Raw genomic sequence first — 8,282 nt, 5'->3', positions numbered from 1 at the left:
GGATAATGCTGTTGCGTTGAAAAGAATGTTAAATGTTTCTTATGGACCTTATAATCTTATGTAAATAAAAAAATAAAATATTTTCACAAGAGTTTATATCATGGAATTTCGACTTTATTTCACAATTCAAACTTTATTTCTGTCAATTGTGAGTTTATAATTTAAGTAAGGAATAATTGACTCCGGCCTGATGAATTATTGAAATATAATGCACACCCGAGGTGTTAATGCACAACACACTGCACGTCGTGACCGTTAGCCTTGGGTATGCATTATTTTTCAATAATTCATCAGGCCGGAGTCAGTTATTACACTTATCCCACGGTTACCACACCTCAAGACATCGTTCAGAGTTTTATCTCAAGACATTTTCTGGTTTTCGTCCCTAAAACGCTCTTGTGAGTGGAACTACTGTCTTCTGCCACAGATTCAGCTCTGATACAGCTCCAGCCTTCGTTGCTAGTTCAAAAACATCACTTTAGAACTAGCAACGGAGGACCCACTGCTTTACTGTATGTGAGTGTGTGTGCGTGTGTTTGTGTGAGTGTGTTGTGTGTATGTGTATCTGTGTGTGTATGTGAGTGTGTGTTTGTGTGTGTGTGTGTGTATGTCAGTGTGTGTGTGTGTGTTGTGTGTGTGAGTGCGTGTGTGTGTGTGTGTGTGTGTGTATGTGAGTGTGAGTGTGTATGTGTGTGTATGTGAGTGTGTGTGAGTGTGTGTGTGTATATGAGTGTGTGTGTGAGTGTGCATGTGTGTCTGTGTGTGTATGTGAGTGTGTGTGTTGTGTGTGTGAGTGTGTGTGTGTGTTGTGTGTGTGAGTGTGTGTGAGTGTGTGTGTGTGAGTGTGTGTTTGTGAGTGTTTGTGTGTGTGTGTGTTGTGTGAGTGTGTGTTTGTGAGTGTTTGTGTGTGTGAGTGTTTGTGTGTGTGTATGTGAGTGTGTGTGTGTCTGTGTGTGTTTGTGAGTGTTGTGTGTGTGTGTGTGTGTGTTTGTGAGTATTTGTGTGTGTGTGTTGTGTGTGTGAGTGTGTGTGTTGTGTGTGGGAGTGTGTGTGTGTGTGTGCTTGGGAGTGTTTGTGTGTGTGAGAGTGTGTGTGTGTGAGTATGTGTTGTGTGAGTTTGTGAGTGTGTGTGTGTGTTGTGTGAGTGTGTGTTTGTGAGTGTGTGTTTGTGAGTGTGTGTGTGTGTGTTGTGTGAGTGTGTGTTTGTGTGTGAGTGTGTGTGTGTGTGTGTGTGTGAGTATGTTGTGTGAGTGTGTGTTTGTGAGTGTGTGTGTGTGTTGTGTGTGTGTGTGTTGTGTGAGTGTGTGTTTGTGCGTGTGTGTGTGTGTGAGTGTGTGTTGTGTGAGTGTGTGTTTGTGAGTGTGTGTGTGTGTTGTGTGAGTGTGTGTTTGTGTGTGGTACGTAAAATACTATGATACGTCCATGTTTTATTTATTTATTTTATTTGGACATGGTAATATGCTATTACCATTTATCTTGGAGTCCCATATAAATACCACGGTATCTGATAATCATTCAGTACCACAGTATATATCAAAGTGCCATGGTATTACCATCTGATACATCACTATACAGTGGTACCACTACAGTACCTTTTGGTAAGAGTAATGAAAATTAAGAATAAATTCAGAGATATTTGTCAGTGCTGTATGTGAAGTGTGCACACATCAGTTCATGTGACAGGAGAAACACAACACAACACAACAGCGGTTTGTTTACAGGTGATTTTGTGTTTAGAGAAAAAGCTGCAGTGGAACGTTTGACACAGAGCTGCTGACCACATGAGGTTCATTTGTCTCTCCAGAGGTCAGAGGTCACAGCATTCACCATCATGTGAGCAAACAACCTGTGTAAAATCTACAAACTGAAGTGTTTCGTGTCAATAATGCAGAAAACTGGTTTCTAAGAATTTCTGATTGTGTGTGTCAAAGTGAAACAAAATAATCTGCCCGATCTGATCTTCATCATGTCTGTCCTGTCATTTATAAGGGCCAGACGTCCCACTTACAGTCTCCAATCAAAAACAACTGATATTTACTGATAATAACTGATTAACACCATGTTTTGGGTGTCATCAGATTACAAAGTAATTAGTTACTGTAATCTAATTACTTTTAAGATAATAAAGTACTTTAATGCATTATAATTTAAATTATTGTAATCAGATTACAGTTGCTGACTTTCAGTTAAGTTAATTACATTTAAGTGCAGTGCATGGGTTTCTAAAATAATATTTTTTATGTAGAGCACATTTAAAACATGAATTGTGTTTATGTGTACGTCCGTTTGTGTTTCTGTGACATCTGAAGGGTGTTCGCCTCCTTTACAAGGAAGAAACGTGTTGTGTGAACAAAGAGGAAATATAAACATTATTTTAAATTCGTTGAGTGCAAAAACAAAACCTTTTGTATTAGAAAGTAACTTAAAAGTAATTAGTAAAATGATTAAAAATGTAATCAGTAAATGAATTGATTACAATCTTTAACTTACCTAGCACTGATTAACACATGGCCAAAAGTTCTGACACACCTACTCATTCTTTAATATGACTATTATTCACATATTAGAATGATCGTAAAGTCATCAAAACTATACAACAACACACACAGAAATATGGGAATTATATTGTTACAAAATATGTTAAATCAAAACTATGTTATATTTGAGATTCTTTTCTCTTGAATCAGTGATTCGAGAATTGAGCAAAATAACTGGACAAACAGCGTTAATTCTTTAAATCTCACTAAGACTGGGATGCATGTGATTAGTAATGCAATTCAGTAAGTATAATGTCAATATATTTAATCTTCATGACATGCGGTCTGATTACACAAAGATTGCACTTTGTGATTCTTTTAAAAATCTTTCGAACTGTGGTATTCTTGCAACAAAATAAACTGTACAGTGACATTCATGAGAGTGAGAGCTTTCATTTGATATATGACTTGTACATTCATGTGCTATGTTAAGGACTTTTATTTTCATATAAATATTTCTACCCCATTACCTCTAGGTGGCGCTGATATGTGACGTGAATGTTTTCAGGCATTATTTTGTTAATTTAAGTCATATAAATGCAGAAGTGCTGGTTATCTCTGAACAGTTCAGATTGTAAGCTTTCAAATGATACCTCATATGCCTGACTTGTGTATACAGAGACTTTAACGTTTTAAACGTAAACTTTTTTCGCGATATAGCGCCCCCCTTTGGACCCGCTGGTCTTAACCCTTTATATATACATATAGGAAGCATCATTTTACTAAAGTGCCATTATAGCCAAGTAGATTCAAAATGTTAAATGCATGAAGTAAAAATCTAGTTCTGCACTTCACTTATTTCTGGAACCCAGTGAAATATGATTGTAATACTGAATTATTATTATTATGAGGATTACATTTGTTGTGTACAATAGTAATATATATTTCTGTCGTATTTACTTCACCTGGAGCTTTTATTTTGGTGAAACACTAAAAATGTCAGTTTGACAGTTTAATGTTCCTCATTACGAATCTGGTGAAGCGCCGTCATCTGCTTTTATGTGATACTGTATTGTGATTAGCACCCCCTTTGGACCCGCCGGCCATCCATTGAGTTTAAGGAAATAAAAATCAACAGTTTCCACAGTTTTTTACTAAATGAACACAAGAAGAAGAATATTTATAAATTTTCATTTAGATGCACCAATACAACAATACAGTAATAAAAAGCAATATTTACCTACATATATTTTTACTAAAACATGTTTTGTGAATGAACATGGTGTAAAAAGGCAGAACAAACGTCAGTTCTCAAGGGAGCGATAGAGTTTTCTTCAAATGTCTGAGCCATTAAACCACTTGTTATTATTCAGGTAGCTGCAATAAACATGTCTTACTAACTCTACATAACTTGTTCAACAGGATTCTGACTGTAGAAGAAGACTAATGCCTGAGGGCTAGGTGATATATATCGAATATTCACAATATAACCGTGATAACCTTAGTGCACTTTTTATTCGGCCACTATACGTTTCCTAAATTAATTTCACAATGCTTTAGGGCTGCACAATTCCATCAAAATGACAGAATCACAATTGTGATATTGCTATATGTCATTATTAAATTGCAAATAGCTGTGATTGAATTAAATGAATGCATGAACTGTGTGTGCTTCAGAGTGAATGGGTGACACGCTGTTCTGTCTGCACACGTGCTGTTTTAAGTGCTCTGCAGATTCACACATTCATACTCCAAACATCTGTAACTGCAACCAAGTTATTATACAAATATTAAATCACAATACAATATCACATAAAAGCAGATGACAGCGCTTCACCAGATTCGTAATGAGGAACTGACATTTTTAATGTTTCACCAAAATAAAAGCTCCAGGTGAAGTAAATACGACAGAAATATATATTACTATTGTACACAACAAATGTAATCCTCATAATAATAATAATTCAGTATTACAATCATATTTCACTGGGTTCCAGAAATAAGTGAAGTGCAGAACTAGATTTTTACTTCATGCATTTAACATTTTGAATCTACTTGGCTATAATGGCACTTTAGTAAAATGATGCTTCCTATATGTATATATAAAGGGTTAAGACCAGCGGGTCCAAAGGGGGGCGCTATATCGCGAAAAAAGTTTACGTTTAAAACGTTAAAGTCTCTGTATACACAAGTCAGGCATATGAGGTATCATTTGAAAGCTTACAATCTGAACTGTTCAGAGATAACCAGCACTTCTGCATTAATGTCTATGGACGAGCACATCTGTGAGGGCTAAAATGCATTACAGCGCCACCTATATTTCAGATCTGTATATTGTGATGGAATGTGATAGAGAAACATTTTTTCTAGTGCTTTCTGCCATCTCGTGGAATAAAATAAGACTTTTCAAAGTGAGATAGAGTGAACAGAACCAAAAAAATAAATAAATAAATAAATAATAAGATCATAAGACTATAAACATACAATATTATTTATGAATAATAATTATTATTATTTTTGGGTGGTTCTGTGAAAATGAGCATTTCACAGAACCACTGTGCCATTAGTGCACAGTACGTGTGAATGGTGAGTTTTTAAATTTGAGTGTGAAAAATCGCAGGCGGCCTAAAAATCCACCAGAGTTTAAGGGGTTAAATCTTTTCAGTATTCTTGGCAACAATGGCTGTTTGGTTGAAATGATGGTTCTTTTAATTAAAAAAAAAAAAAAAAAAACATGTTTAAATCTATTTTAGAACAAATTCATAATTATAGAGATATAAATCGAATATCAATCATCTGAAATATATCTCTATATTTTTTCCATCCACATCGCCCAGCCCCCTTCACAGTGTCAATTAAACAATTAAAGTGAAGGTTCTTCCCCTCATGTCACAATAATGATTCTAAATGAGAAGAAAGTTGAGTTTGATGGTTCATCACAGACTTTCACAAAAGGCTCATCTCAGTTCATGTTATTATAATATATAATTAATAATGACCTGCAAATGTTTTAATGATAGGACATGCTCACAGTGAACTGCTGATGTATGTACTGTATGTGAATTAATCAAGTCTTCCACACATGATTCTCTCATATAACTGTAGAGACAGACTCACATCTCTAGATTACAAACCTCACTGGCTCCGTTTACTGTTGACAACTGTATTTATGAACAAGTGTGACTCTTAAACTGTCCTGAACTGTAAACACATCCAGCAGACATCAGAATAATGTATGAACATTATCTTTATCTAAAAGTGTTTCTTACTGTAATCTGTTCAGTGACTTTACACTGCAGTCACACCAACTTATAAATATATTCCCCATGTAAGATTCTTAGTAAAGTCATCAAAAGTATGAAATGACACAAATGGAAGTATGAGAATTATGTAGTGATGAAAATATGTGAACTCTAGGTGGCGCTATAACAAGCACTTTTACATTATCACTCATTTCTTCACAAACGTATGGGCGAGAATTTCCTGATTCCGTAAATCAAGCGAAACACAAAGTATATTTCTGATTTCATTCAGTCTCAAAAGTTCTTTAACTCCTCCAAGACCGCTTGCAACACACATCAGGTTCAGCAGTGCTGCAGTGGAGGGTTGCGTAATAAACGCGTCTGCTTTGTGTTGGTCGCGCTGTGCGCTTGAGCAGATAACTTTTATTATTAGATACTTTTGCTTTCAGAACAATCGCGTACTTGCATTATGTAAATAAATAGTTTTATTCTGCATGGACAGGGTCTATCTGCATGTCTGTCTGTCTGTCTATCTGTCTCTCTATCTATCTCTTTCTATCTCTGTCTATCTGTCTCTCTATCTATCTCTCTTTCTATCTGTCTATCTATCTCTGTCTATCTCTCTTTCTATCTCTGTCTGTCTATCTGTCTCTCTATCTATCTCTCTTTCTATCTGTCTATCTATCTCTGTCTGTCTATCTGTCTCTCTATCTCTCTTTCTATCTCTATCTTTCTCTCTCTCTCTGTCTGTCTTTCTATCTGTATGTCTGTCTCTCTATCTATCTCTCTTTCTATCTCTGTCTGTCTGTCTATCTCTTTCTATCTCTGTCTGTCTATCTGTCTATCTCTGTCTGTCTCTCTATCTATCTCTTTCTATCTCTGTCTGTCTGTCTTTCTATCTGTCTGTCTGTCTATCTATCTCTCTTTCTATCTCTGTCTGTCTGTCTATCTTTCTATCTCTGTCTGTCTATCTGTCTATCTCTGTCTGTCTATCTGTCTCTCTATCTATCTCTCTTTCTATCTCTGTCTGTCTATCTGTCTCTCTATCTCTCTTTCTAGCTCTGTCTGTCTATCTGTCTCTCTATCTCTCTTTCTATCTCTATCTTTCTCTCTCTCTCTGTCTGTCTTTCTATCTGTATGTCTGTCTCTCTATCTATCTCTCTTTCTATCTCTGTCTGTCTGTCTATCTCTTTCTATCTCTGTCTGTCTATCTGTCTATCTCTGTCTGTCTCTCTATCTATCTCTTTCTATCTCTGTCTGTCTGTCTTTCTATCTGTCTGTCTGTCTATCTATCTCTCTTTCTATCTCTGTCTGTCTGTCTATCTTTCTATCTCTGTCTGTCTATCTGTCTATCTCTGTCTGTCTATCTGTCTCTCTATCTATCTCTCTTTCTATCTCTGTCTGTCTGTCTCTCTATCTATCTCTGTCTGTCTATCTGTCTATCTCTGTCTGTCTCTCTATCTATCTCTCTTTCTATCTCTGTCTGTCTGTCTTTCTATCTGTCTGTCTGTCTGTCTATCTATCTCTCTTTCTATCTCTGTCTGTCTGTCTATCTTTCTATCTCTGTCTGTCTATCTGTCTATCTCTGTCTGTCTATCTGTCTCTCTATCTATCTCTCTATCTCTGTCTGTCTGTCTCTCTATCTATCTCTCTTTCTATCTCTGTCTATCTATCTGTCTGTCTTTCTATCTGTATGTCTGTCTCTCTATCTATCTCTCTTTCTATCTCTGTCTGTCTGTCTATCTCTTTCTATCTCTATCTGTCTGTCTATCTCTTTCTATCTCTGTCTGTCTATCTGTCTATCTCTGTCTGTCTCTCTGTCTCTCTTTCTATCTCTGTCTGTCTATCTGTCTGTCTATCTCTGTCTGTCTGTCTCTCTATCTCTCTTTCTATCTGTCTGTCTGTCTATCTCTCTATCTCTGTCTGTCTATCTCTGTCTGTCTGTCTCTCTATCTCTCTTTCTATCTCTGTCTGTCTATCTCTCTTTCTATCTCTGTCTATGTCTGTCTCTTTCTATCTGTCTGTCTGTCTCTCTATCTCTCTTTCTATCTCTGTCTGTCTGTCTCTCTATCTATCTCTCTTTCTGTCTCTGTCTGTCTGTCTGTCTGTCTCTCTATCTCTCTTTCTATCTCTGTCTGTCTATCTATCTCTCTTTCTATCTCTGTCTGTCTATCTGTCTGTCTATCTGTCTGTCTTTTTCTTTTTCTTAAGGAGGGAGTATGGAACAGTGATTAACAAGGAAAATGTAAAAATGTCACTTCATGTCAAAAAAGTTGCAGACTCCTGCTGTACATTATTTAATGAGTATTTCAATAGTTTTGCAATACAAACATCATGAAGTATGAACATACAATAATATGGCAGCTTATCATACGTTTTTACAGGCATAAAACCCGGCTCCGTCTCTCTACCCACCATGGGGTCCTTGGCCTGAAAATGGTTGAAGACCCCTGATCTAGAGACCCTCATGACAAAAAGTTACACAAAACAATTCTGATTCATCAAATTGTTCAGAAGATATAGGGTGATAAGTGATTGGGGCCACGGCTTACATCTTCTAAAA

Source organism: Myxocyprinus asiaticus, chromosome 35, assembly GCF_019703515.2.
Source record: "Myxocyprinus asiaticus isolate MX2 ecotype Aquarium Trade chromosome 35, UBuf_Myxa_2, whole genome shotgun sequence".
Taxonomy (NCBI): domain Eukaryota; kingdom Metazoa; phylum Chordata; class Actinopteri; order Cypriniformes; family Catostomidae; genus Myxocyprinus; species Myxocyprinus asiaticus.
The sequence above is the reverse complement of the archived record's forward strand: the minus strand, read 5'-3'. Positions refer to the sequence as shown.